This window comes from Pteronotus mesoamericanus, unplaced genomic scaffold (assembly GCF_021234165.1).
Source record: "Pteronotus mesoamericanus isolate MK-2021 breed Mesoamerican mustached bat unplaced genomic scaffold, CSHL_Meso_final contig_82, whole genome shotgun sequence".
Classification (NCBI taxonomy): domain Eukaryota; kingdom Metazoa; phylum Chordata; class Mammalia; order Chiroptera; family Mormoopidae; genus Pteronotus; species Pteronotus mesoamericanus.
Window position 1 is genome coordinate 10,782,071 of NW_026555265.1, and position 14,170 is coordinate 10,796,240.

At 31.9% G+C, this 14,170-nt stretch overlaps 1 pseudogene; it reads right to left on the reverse strand.

Moving 5' to 3' along the window:
- The window catches only part of LOC129079798 (uncharacterized), a 148,718-nt pseudogene that overhangs the window by 113,626 nt on the left and 20,922 nt on the right, over positions 1–14,170 (reverse strand).

Consider the following 14,170-nt stretch of genomic DNA (forward strand, 5'->3'; position numbering starts at 1 on the left):
TTTATTCTAAGCAAAAAATATACTATTTTGCCCTGGCCAGTGTGGCTTAGTTGGTTGGTGTGTTGTCCTATCCAAAAGTTTGTAAGTTCACTTCCCAGGGAGGGCATATAGCTAGGTTTCAGGTTCCATCCCTGGTCAGGGAGCCTGTAAGAAGCAACCAATTGATGTTTTTCTCTTACATCGATGTCTCCCCCTGGCAACATTCCTCTCTCTCTAAAAGCAATGAAAAAATGTCCTCACATGAGGATAAAAAAAAAATGTACTACTCCAGTGAGTGACATTGATAATGAAAGATGCTATTCATGAATGGGAGCAGGGACTATATAGGAAATATCCATATCTTCCTTTTTCTCAGTTACATAAATCTCATACTGCTCTAAAAATTGTCTTAAAAAATACTGAGCTAGCTTTATGTAACCCATGCTAAATTAATTACAACACTCATTAAAAAGATGAAGTAACAGTTAAGAATATTTATGACTAAATGTTTTGAAGTCTCTCTCACACACACACACCACACACACACTCATCTAATTTCAAATAAGGACATTGGAAACACTGTAAGCATAGGATATAGTTTTTTTCCTCTCATCTCCCATATAGAAATCCTTAACTCCCATTTACTTGTATAAGTTAATTTTATCTTGATTTCAAAAAAAAAAAAACCAATATTGACTACAATTTAATACACTATGAATGCTGAACCAAAGATAAGTAATTAGACAAAAATGTCAGTGTATTGTATAAATGTAATATATATCCATATATATATCATAATAATAATATTTTAAGTTCATTCAGTATAAAGGCAACTCAATAGATCAGAGATGCATTTGTCTATAGTAATGTACAACAGAAGACCTTTTTTCCTCCCCTAAAATCTAAAGTAGTATGCATGGGGCTCCTACATTATTCATATAAATGTCAGCTAAGTAATTGCCATGGCATTCTTTTTTAAAATACCCTAACATAATTTTGAGAATGAAGTTTCATATTTTTACTAGTAGTTGAGATTTATTACTTCAGTTCTTTCTGTATTGTGAGATGTGGATATATTTTAGTATTTTAGAGTTATATTTTTCTAAGATTATATATTTTAGTTAATTAGATTGTTTTTAGCTCTTTTCATAAAATGTTAACAGTAAGTTCTAAAATAAGATATTATGTGTTCCTGGCTTAGGTAGTGAAATTTGTCTCTTCTCAAACTTTCTTAAATTTTACCGAAACTTAATTCTTATTTAACAAGTAGCCCTCCTTACTTATTGCTTAATTCCTGCAATAATCTTTAAAAATAAGAAAGATCAACATTAAAGGCTTACAGACATGCTTATGAATATAATTTCCACTTTTATAAATATTCAACAAAAGAGAGTGAAAGCTGAGAATGAATACTGATTAAATGAATACAAAAATGCCTGTTTAGGCAGGCCACAAAGATATGTTTTAGAACCATAATGGCTTAATATGTTTCATGAGCATGTATTTATCTCTGGGGCTCAATCATGCCTATTATACCTCAGTATGTACCAGCACTTCATAAAAATGCTCATTAAATAGTTGTTACATAGATGATGAAACAAACAAAGCCTTCACAGACAACACTAGGGTATATTCTTGCTTATATAATTTGTAAGCTTTCAATATAAATATTTTTAGATGATGAGAAATATGGCTGTAATATAAAAAAAAGTATTTTTGTAACTAAAACTGTGCCCTTAAAGAATTATTTAATATGCTACCCCTGCTTTGTTTTAATTTTTTAATTTTATATGATAATTATAAAAATGGGAAATACAAAAACATTACTCTGCTCACCACTTAGAGATGATTGCTGATAAGTTTGTATCAGTCATAGGTAGTTTTTGTTTCCTATTGTTAAGCTAATGTCTATGCCTTGGTGGTATAAAATATTTAAAATATTAACCTATATTAAATCATAGTTTTCCTGAATGGTCAGTTCATCAACCTAATCAATGTACAATATTTCTTTCTTATCTACATTACTGTCTATTTGTCTAATTTTGATGCTGAAAGAATGTCCATCGAACAAATAAAATGATACTGACAGGATTAAGGTGGGAACAAGGAATTTTATGTCTCACAAAATGCATATCCCAATAACATTATTATATAAATTTAAAAATACACAGAATTTCATAATATAGCAAATTTGACTTTTAAATATAGCATTAAAATATAAGTATTAATATATTTGAAATTCTCTTAAACTTTTTAAAATGTTGCATATTTCATAATATTTTTTACCATAAATTATTTCAGCATCATTTAAATTTGGGACTTTTGAAAAATGACAACTTTCCTAATAAGATATTTTTTATGGGAACAATGCTAGCAGTATGCTTTGTTTTGTGGATGGTAGAGCTTTTCTATCACTTTACTTTAAATGTACCTCTCTTTGTCTTTAAAGTGGATTTCATCTTCAAAAGCAACTTTATTGAGATATAATATACATACCATAAAATTTACACATGTTAATGAATTTTAATATATTTACAGTTATATAACCATTATCATAATATACCATTAGAACATTTCCTTCACCCAAAAAACCTCATTCTCATTTATAGTAATTTACCATTCCCCATATCCAACAAGGACATTTTTTTTAGTCACCTTAATTTAAGAATAGATTTACTACTCAGTCCAAATACCTCTATCTTATAATTTAACAATTTAGTTCATTTATAATTAATTCACTTATTGATATGTTTGAATTTAAAGATTTTGCTGTTTATATTTTGAGTCATCCTAAATCTATTAAAATAAATGAATTTGTAACTTAAAAATTCTTCCTAGAAAAGAAATTCTGGGAAAAAATAATTTCTCTGGTCAATTCTATTAAACTTTTGTAAATAAAAAAATTGAAAGGTAAATACCTTATGAAAATAGAGTGGGAGGAAACATGGCATAACTCATTTTATGAGGCTTGCAATACCTTGATGTAAAAATCTGAATTATATATATTATATATTCCTTATACTCTGTACAAATGATCATAGATTTAAAAATAAAAGGACTCATGGACATGGAGAACAGTGTGGTGATTGCAAGGGGGAGAAGGGTATAAGGGGACTAAATGGTAATTGAAAAAATATAAAAAAGATTATATATTTAAAAAATAAAATTTGGGGGAAAAATTAATCAAGCATTAAGACAGATGATATACCATGACATACATATGCTGTCTTAGAAATGTAAAGTTCATTTCATATTAAAAAATAAGTTAGTATAAATGACCACATTAACAGAAAAAAAAGAGTAAAGCATTTGACATTCTCAATAATTTGAGAAGAAAAGCATTAAACAAAATTACGTACCCTTTCACATAAAATCTGTCAGTACACTAGAAATAGGAAGAAATTGGAGGAATCATCTAATCTGAGTAAGAGCACTTATATATGAATCCTTCAGCTGTCATGCTACTTAACAATGAAATAATGAATGTTATTTTCTTTAAGATTTGACATAATTCATCTCCTTACAATTGTTTTATTCAATATAATACTGGAATTCCTAGATATTGTAGTAAGTCAAAGAGTAAATGGTAAATAAAATTAAAAATAAAAACATAGATTATTCATTTTCAACATAGTTATCATGCACATAATTATTTTAAAAATCTAGAAAATATCCCCTAAAACTAATACATTTAACAATTTCAAATAATGTCAAAATACAAAAATAAATTGTATTTCTGTTATAGCTATAAAATACAAAAATAAAATTTCAAAAGAAATAAAACACCACAGGTATTTAGAAATATATCTTGTGCATGAGGTAACAAACTTCTATACTGAAAACTAAACTAAAATAAAATAAAAGACATAAATAAATAAGTAGATACACTATGTCAATGACTAAAAATAAAGTACTAATTTTAAGGAACTAAATTCACCCAAAATTATTTTATAGATTTAATAAAACTCCAGTGAATATTCTAATAATTTCTAGAATTTGATTCCATTTCTAAAGATTAGCAATGCAAAGTTTCTCTTACAGCAAAACAATCTTGGTAATGAAAATTATTTGAATTCTTCAAATATTTGACTATAAAAAATATACTAAAGCTAAAATAATCAAGGTATTGTGATAGTGAATTTGTTTATAGTCCAATTTGTCATTGGTCAGCACAGGAAAATCTCTCTTATAACAATTGGTGTGGAAAAACTATGTATCTCTTTGGATAATATCGATTCTAAGCTCTATCTAGTTCTTTACCCAAAAACTAATTTTAGATGAATTATGGGTTTAAAATTTTACTACTATTAAACTTCGTGAAGCAAAGTTAGGAGAGATCATCATGAACCTGGAGTATACAATAATGTATTGGACAGGGTACAGCACAAAGCTGTAACTCTTCATTCACAGGAGAACTGATAAACACATTTGATATACCTGCTTGTAAAGCATGGAACACTATCCATTAATAAAAAGGATTCAACTATGAGGCACATCCTAATGTGTAAAAACCACATAGATAGTATTATGAGTGAAAATATTCAGATACAAATAATTACATATTATAGAATTAAATTTGTGTAAAGTCAAAAAACAAACTAATCTTTAATTATAAGAATCTGAAAGTCATGTTTCTGCAGGTGTGAGTGTGTTGAGTGCAAGTACTCAGAGAATTTTCTAAAGGAAAAAAAATACAGAGATGTGGTGAATATATTGATACGTACAATTGCCAAAATACATTGAACAAAACACTTGATGTCTGTATTTTACATATGTAAGTAGCATTTTAATTAAAAAGAATTAAGACTGTTTTAAGACCAAAAATCTGATAATTGACACTTTCCTTTTGGATACTATTGTGAATGCCCTGCTTTCAGGTATTAAAACTGTCCTGCTGCTTAAAGTTAATTTCATGTAGTAAAAATAAAAAAAGGAAAAAGAGCAATCATTGGATAATACATAACTACTTGTCTGGAAATAGCCATGCATTATACTAAAAGAAATAGGAAAATAAAAATATCAGAACAAATAGCATAGCATAATTTTAGATGAATTATAGATATAAGGGGAAACAAATGTGCACATGCAGGTGTGTATCTAGTCTTTATTGCATCACTATATGATATACTTTATAATTATCTGTATATTAAATATATATATGTCTTTCATATTTATAATGGCTTTGCTTTGACTATAACAATATAATTTGATTCACAACATTCTATGACCCTTATATATTTATGGTGAATTTGACTTGTTAATGCTACACTATGATCCTTTCTGTCTTTTTTTAATCTAAACTTTATTGTACGTTTTTCCACTACCATTTAATCCCTTTATACTCCCCTCCTCCCAGCCACACTGTTCTCCATGTCCATTAGTCCTTATCCCTTTTTGCACAGCCCCTTCACTCCCTGGCCTCTCCCAACTAGCTGTCATCCTCCTCTGTATGAGTCTGTTGCCATTTTCCACGTTAGTTCAGTTTGTTCATTAGATTCTACATGAGTGAAATCATATGGTATTGTCTTTCTCTAACTGGCTTATTTCACTTAGCATAATGTTCTCCAGGTGCATCCATACTGTTGCGAAGGAAAACATTTTCGTCTTTTCTATGGCCGAGTAGTATTCCAATGTGTAAATGTCTCATGGTTGTTTTATCTACTCACTTACTCTTGGACACTTGGGCTGCTTCCACATATTGGCCATTGTAAATAATGTTGTAATGAACATAGTGGGGCTTATGTTCTTTCGAATTAGTATGTTGGGTTCCTTCAGATATATTCCCGAAAGTGGAATCACAGGGTCAAAAAGAAGATCTTTCTTTAAGATCTTCTTAATGGACCTAGGGGTGCTTATATACATAGGGGGGCTTCTGTAATGAACACAGTGAGGCTTATGTTCTTTTGAATTAGTATGTTGGGTTCCTTCAGATATATTCCTGAAAGTGAAATCACAGGGTCAAAAAGATCTTTCTTTAAATTTTTTTGAGGTATCTCCATACTGCTTTCCACAGTGGTTGCACCAGTCTGCATTCCTACCAACAGTGCAAAAGGGCCCTCTTTCTCCACATCCTTGCCAGCACTTTATTTATTGATGATAGCCTTCTGATATATGTGAGGTGATATCTCATTATGGTTTTAATTTGCATTTCTCTGATGAGAAGTGACATTGGGTATCTTTTCATATGTCTATTGGCCATATGTATGTCCTCTTTGGGCATAATCAGGACCTATCTACTCAGGTCCTTTGCTCATTTTTTAATTGGATTGTTTGCTTTTCTGGTGTTGAATTTAGTAACTTCTTTACAAATTGTGGATATTGACCTGTTATCATATGTAATGAGAATATGTTCTCCCATTCTGTGGGGTTTTTTTTTTTAGATTTTATTTATTTATTTTTAGAGAGAGGGGAAGAGAGGGAGAAAGAGAGGGAGACAAACATCAATGTGTGGTTGCCTCTTGAGTACCCCCTACTGGGGACCTGGCTTGCAACCCTGGCATGTGCCTTGACTGGGAATCGAACCGGCAACCCTTTGGTTCACAGGTCAGCGCTCAATCCACTGAGCCACACCAGCCAGGGCTTGTGAGTTGTCTTTTACTTTTGTTGATGATTTCTTTTGTTGTGCACAATCTCTATTTTGGTGCAGTCCCATTTGTTTATTTTTTTCTTTTTTTCCTCTGCCTGGGGAGATATACCTGGTAAAATACTGCTATGAACAATGTCTGAGATTTTGCTTTGTTTTCTTCTATGATTTTTATGGTTTTGAGCCTAATATTTAAGTCTTTGATCCATTTTGAGTTTTTTTCTTCTGTGTAGTGTAATACAGTAGTCTAGTTTCATTTTTCTGCACATATCTGTCCAATTCTCCCAACACCATTTATTGAATAAACTATCTTTAGTGCATTTTATGTGCCTGTTTCCTCTGTCAGATGTTAACTGACTATAAGGTTGGGTTTATTTCTGAGCTCTATATTCTGTTCCATTGATCTATGTGTCTATTTTTATGCCAGTACCAGTACAGCCTTATTGTATAGTGTGATATTATATAGAGTGATTCCTCCAACTTTGTTCTTCTTTCTCAGGATCACTGTTGCTATGTAGGTCCTTTTGTGGTTCCATATAAATTTCTGTCTTGTTGAGTGGCTTCTCAGGTACTCAGTTAACAGGAAGTCAAAGTATGTTAGCGACTCTGCCAGTTAAGTCACATGGTCCCTTTTTGACTAGATAGATTGGTGACAAATATTGACTTAATCCTAATAAGCCTTAAAACATGGGTTCTAATTCCTCCCCCTGGGTAATTTCAGTTGACTTGACATTTAAAGTCCTTTACTTAATATGAATTAGACAATTTGAAAGATTCAGACACTTTAAAATTTGAGACTCGAGTTATCAAAAATACATAATTTTTAGCCCTTCCAAGGTCCAGAAAAATGATATGCATATACTGATGTGATGCTCAGGAAAACAAGAATGGTCTCACTTGACCAAGTGGTGCATGATGCTTAACATAATTTACATAAAAATAAAAGAGTTGAGAGTATATGTATGTATATATGTGTGTATGTACATATACACATACATGTGTAAGAATATTAAAATATATACACACATATATAATATATACACACCTATATAAATATATACTCATATGTAATATATGCACACATACATACACATATGATTAATTATTAATAAAATATATAATATTCTTAAATCAAAAATCTATTCTCTCTTTTTTTTTTAAATCTAGACATGCATATACCCTTTTAAAACAATGTGCCTGAATATTACTGTTTTCTGGTTCCTGCTTTATTTTAAGTAAACTTTAATTATAGCTTAAATAAGCTTTGTTCTCAAATTCTATTCTAAGTTTTCACAACATACAGTTTTCAAAAACAATTTAAGATTGCAACAGTTTAAGACTCTTAATTCTTTTTAAGAGCAAATGTTTGGGGGGAAAATTCAGATCTAATCATTGCATTATTGTAGGCTACTATACATTGGCACAATATGGCACAATCATCACTAATATTTCTTGTAATAATATTGAAATTGGCTAAACTAAAAATAAAACAATTTTAAAATAGAATTTTTTATCATACTATATATACAAAGAAATAAAGTCTGCTTTATTCTGCATTTTTAAAAATGTCCTTATAGCCCTGACTGGTGAGGCTTAGTGGATTGAGCTCTTGCCTGTGAACAAAAAGGTCATTGGTTGGATTCTCAGGCAGGGCACATGCCCAGCTTGCAACCCAGGTCCCCAGCAGGGGCATGTGAGAGGCAACCACACATTGATATTTCTCTCCCTCTCTTTTTCCCCTCCTTTTCATTCTCTCTAAAAAATAAATTAATTAAAGTAAATTAAAAAAAAATCTTTATACTTTTATTATATAAGTAATTTACATTTATCTTTTTAAAAATAATGTATGAGTCAGGAGACTTTATTAGTTGATCTAACAACTGTCCTCTCTCATTAATGTCATTCAATGAAATTTTTAATAAATCCCAAATATTAGAAAGAAAAGATGAGCATCAAAAAACAAAGAGTGAAGGTTGTTAAAACTAGCAACTTGACCCTCTTTACTGATAGATTCTGCTTCATTTTCTGAATTAAGATGCTAGGAGTGGTTGTCATTTTGTATCAAGTGCAAACTGTAATTGGGAAAAGACTGAAAGGCTGCTGGTATAATGTGTATATATTAGAGATTATATAGAGATTATTATTTTCCTGGGTTTGTACTTTATGTGTCTTGTGCTATATTTGCATGTAAAATATAATGAGACATAAATTCTGTCTTCATAAAGACTACAGTATAGTGAGGGAATGAGAAAGATATATTAAGCAAATAACCATATAGATAAACATGAAAGTACAACCAGAATAAGTGCTACCGAGTAGAGGCACATGATTTTGTAACAACCTAAAGTTGTGGGATAAGTTCTAGTCAAAAATGTTGCAAGAAAAGGCTGGTTTATCAAGACCCTGTTTTTTTAACTAGCAATATAAAAAAATAACCAAAATATTACATTTAAGTATTTCTATGAATTAATGTTTCCTATTCATTTAAACAAAGTATAAAAAATATGAATACATTTGTACACCAGTGTCCCTAGCAGCATTATTGACAAGAGCCAAAAAGTGGAAATGACCCAAATGTCCATTGATGGATGAGTGAATAAACAAAATGTGATAAATACATATAATGGGATATTAAGTCTTAAAAATAAATTAAATTCTGATACAGGCTATCCATGGATGAACCAGAAAAACATGCCACGTGAAGTAAGCCAAACACACAAAAGGACAAATATGGCAGGATTCTATTTATATGAGGTACCTAGAGTACTAATACTCATAGAAACATAAAATAGTATGGTGGTTGTCAAGGGCTTGTGAGAAAGGAGAATGAGGAATTCTTATTTAATGGGTACAAGGTTTCAATATGGAATAATAAAGCTCTGTAGACAGATGATGAGGATGGTTTCACAATGATGAGAAATGTATTCAATGCCATTGAATTATACAATTTAAAATGGTTAAAATCTTAAATTTTATGTTCCGTATATTTTATCACAATAAAGAAAATAGTATGGCTCTCTGGACATCCCAGTAAATAACAGCTTTAAAACAGTAAAATTGCTTGAAGTTGCAATAATTAACCGATTAAATGTGTTTACAGTCTACATATATACAAAAGTTTTTGTAACAGTTAAATTATTTAGTCTTGTTTAGTTTCAAATCCCCTTTGACCATAACTTGCCTTTTAAAAAACTCTGAATGAAATTCAAAGTATATCTGCATTCTACTATTAAAAACCTCCCATCAGATTCACAGCCCCCTCCTCCCACGTAGAAGTCGACTAATGGATAAAAGTAAGGTGAGACGGCAGAAGCTGCACTGCCAGATCCTCATCTAAAGCGACCTTCTTGCAGGAGATAGTATCCTGACACTTGGCCGCGTACATCTGCGCAAACAGCTGCTCCCAAGTGAAGAGGTCCTGGAGTCTAGGTGACATCTGTACAAAACCGTGCGCAGCGCTTGTTTGAGGTTCCGGGATGGCAGTGATCCCGGCAGAGCATCGGGTGGCCAGAGTTAGCAGGCAGGATGCTGCCTAAAGATGAAGATGGGGCAATATAAGATCTTTTATCAGAGGGTTTCAAAGACATTGAGCAAATCTGCACTACTCCCTCTTTTATAGCAAGAACCTCCTAGCCTTAAAGAAGAGCAGCTCACACATTGTGTCTTCTTTGCACATTACTAAGTATATATGAACTGAAAAACAACAAAGGCAAGAGCTCTTTGGTGAATCATCCAGAGGTGAAGTGACCATTGCCACTGAGTACTCCCACGCTCCCGTGGCCACCTTTTTTTTGCGCACCCTGACCAGGAGGTTACATGGGCACAGGGACGATTTTTACCCTCACCTCCCCCGGCTCCCTACCACCCAGCACCAGGTGTGCCCAGGAATCCAGCGGGGCAGACCTACCCCTGAGCAACAAGGAGAAGGGGGCCGCCGGTGCCGTTTCTGAGGGTTATGGCAACAGGAGGACCACTTCACAGTGCCCCGAGAATTGAATAGGAAGGGGGAACTTAAAACAGAATACTAAAGTAAACTACAACTGAAAAGTCTGGAAATAAAGGCCAAAAAGTAACAGGACCTTTAGGATCTTTCTTTGGAGAATCTCAGGAGGGAGATTTTTTTCATTATGGCTAGTTTATGACTTTCAGCCACCAAATGAAGCAAAAACTCTGAAAAGAGGAAATTTCATATGATGACATTTGTTTCATTGTGGATGTTTCTTCATTAATATTTTTTTTTTGAGCTCCTGCATTAAAATATCTTAATTTTAAAAAAACAACAGAATAGTATGAATCACATATTCAGGCAGAACTGAGATTACATTCTGTATTTACAAACTGTCTTAGAATTTTCACATAGTGATTTCCTTAGAAGAAACATTAGGAGTGTTAATTGAAAAATAACCACTACATTGCCCTGGCTGGCGTGGCTCAGTGCATTGAGTGCTGGCTTGGAAATCAAAGGGTCTCTGGCTGAATTACCAGTCAGGGTACACGCCTGGGTTGCAGGCCAGGTCCCCAATAGGGTGCCTGCAAGAGGCAACCACACATTGATGTTTCTCTCCCTCTCTTTTTCCCTCCTTTCCCCTCTCTAAAAATAAATTAAAAAAATATTTTTAAAAATAAGAAAAATAACGGCTATAATAAAGCATTAAAAACCTAAATAAAATCTAGACATATAATTGGAGACCTGTCATCTTACCAATGTTTGCAGTTACAAAACTAATGCTTCAAATAAAAGTCAATAAACACTAAACCTACTTCTAAATAACATGAACACCTCTGACTGCTTCCAAAACAAAATACAACCCTGTAATAAGAGTGCAAATAAACACAGAAACTATATTGACTGCCTGTCCATTGATATTGTGAGCCTGAGTTTGATCTGTAGAAGTTTATATCTTGAAGTAAAGTCATTCTCTAGTCATCTAATGGAACAAAAATTTAAATGATAGTATATCATTAAAATTAATTTGCAGCTTTTAAAATCAAACTTAGAGGTATAAAGTTACAAAAACTACTAATAAAGACTCCTTATTTCATCATCTCCCCAATACCTATCAGTTTATTCTCCATTAGATATTAAAGATGATTGTTTTTGTAAAGTCCTGTTCTCATTCCATTTATATTGTTAAAAATATAATCAACATATTATATTCTAAACTCTTTGTTTTATTTTAAATGTATACCTCTACTTTTTGATCATTTGTCTTTAAATCCATGATACACTATGTTTTAGTCCAGAAGTTCTCAACTTTTGTGGTTTTGGAATTCCCAGTCTCAGTAATTATTTTATATTATCCTGAGACCAAAATACCTAAACAATTCATTTTTTGAAGTAGTTAGATTCAAACTACATATTTGTATCCAGCAATAGAGTAGCTATCTGAAACAAGAATACCCATTAATTGAAAATAAAACATTTATCTAAAATAAACCATACTTTTTTACTAAGGAATGTGTATGCATACAGTGTGATGAACATATTCTTATAGGAAAAGAATTTCACACAGTGTGTGCAAGAGGTCATGAATCACTGACACCCTCAAAACTTATAATATCTAGGGCATTTCTGAGAGTTCATTACAAAATCCTGGAGTTTTTCAGTATACACTTTGAGAACTATGATTTTAGACAATGCCTTTGAAATATTTATTTGGCAAGTTTGTGAAAATATTTTTTTGAAAAATCTTCTTTCCAAGGCCACCAAGGATTAGCATATAATTTCCACAAATATCTGTTCCACATTTAAAAAAGCAAAACAATTTTTTTTAAAAAAAAGATTTCAAATACAACATTTTAACATCAAACAAAAATAAAAAATCAGACAGCTGGTCTTGATTCTGTCATTGTCACATTGCCTTGATCTTCACCTATGAGCAAGCTTGTTACTTGTCTATTCTTTATATTAGAAGAATAAATATTTGTCATAAAATTTGATTTTCATAAATAAAAATATTAAAGTATTAAAATACTCATTGTGTTTCATAATTAATCATAAAGTTTCAAAAATCCAAATTTCCCATAACTCACCCAAATTTTAACAGGAAATTCTCATACCACATTAGTTATCAATTATCAGTTGGAATTTCTGGAGTTTACAGTGGATCATATGAGCAATAAAATGTAAATAGACAAAAATAATGTATGAAACAACTTCCCTAAAAATGGTCTTTCCTTACTTCTTGTCACTTCAGAATACAAAAATTGTCTGTGTAATGTTTTTTATTTTGATTTTTTTCAATATTAGCCTACAACAAATATCCCCTTTGAATTAAGCATTATGTACTTTAAAAATCATAATAATTAGTTTCTGCTTTCAGCTCTGAAATGTAAGGAGTTTGGAGATTGTGATTGCTGTCCTTACAAAATTAATTCCATTGTGGTCTGAGATCATACTTTGCATGATTTCTAAAATTGATAAATGTGTTCTATAGCCTAGAATGTGGTCTATTTGGGTTAATGTTCCAAGGAAGTACATGCTACATCTTGAAATTTCCCGATGTTCTCGGATAATATGTTCATTTTTTTCTTCATTTTAACAAATATTTTCTTTTTGGTTTGGGAAGTTTCCTTTGATCTATCTTCAAGTTCAATGATTATTTCATCAGTCATATCCACTCTCCTGATGAAACAATTGAAATTATTCTTTTATATTGAATTTATTGAGATGATATTTGTTAATAAAATTATATAGGTTTTAGCTGTACACTTCTATAATACAATATCTGTATATTGTATTGTGTGTTCTTTATTTTTCTTATACTTTTATTTTATTTTACTTTTGTTTTTGTTCATTTATGGTTGTCGCACATTTGTTCCCATTGCTCTCCCCTGCCCCACCCATCCCAACCCCTACTTCTCAGTCAATCCCCACCTTATATGTATCAGTCCTCTGTAAATATTCCTTGACATGCCTCTTCCCCTTCTTTTTCCTGTTAACCCCCACCCTTCTCTACTCTGGTCACTGTAAGTTTGTTCTTTCTTTCCATGTCTCTGGTTCTATTTTGCTTGCTTATTTGTTTTGTTGATTAGGTTCCACTTAATCATATGGTATTAAGATCATATGGTATTTGTCTTTCCACCTCCTGGCTTATTTCATTTAGCATAATACTCCCTAGTTCCATCCATGCTGTTGTGAAAAGTATGAGTTCCTTCTTTCTTTCTCCTGCATAGTATTCCATTGTGTAAATATACCACCATTTTTTTAAAGCATGTTTATTCTATTACAGTTGTCTCATCTATTCCCCCTTTGCCCTCCTCCACCCACCACACCCCCTCACAGTCAATTCCCACACTGTTATCCATGTACATGGGTCATTCATACATGTTCTTTGTCTAGTTCTGTCCCCTTCTTTCCACCATTGTCCTCCTTTCCCATCCCCTCTGGTTACTTTCTGTCTGCTCCATATTTCCATGCCTGTGGTTTATTTTGTTCATTAGTTTATTTTGTTGAATAGCTTCTGCTTATGGGTGAGATCATATGGTATTTTTCATTAACCAACTGGCTTATTTCACTTAGCATAATGTTCTACAGTTCCATCCATGTTGTCGCAAACGGTAGGAGTTCCTTCCTTCTTTCTTCTTTTTTTTAAGGCAGATTGATTT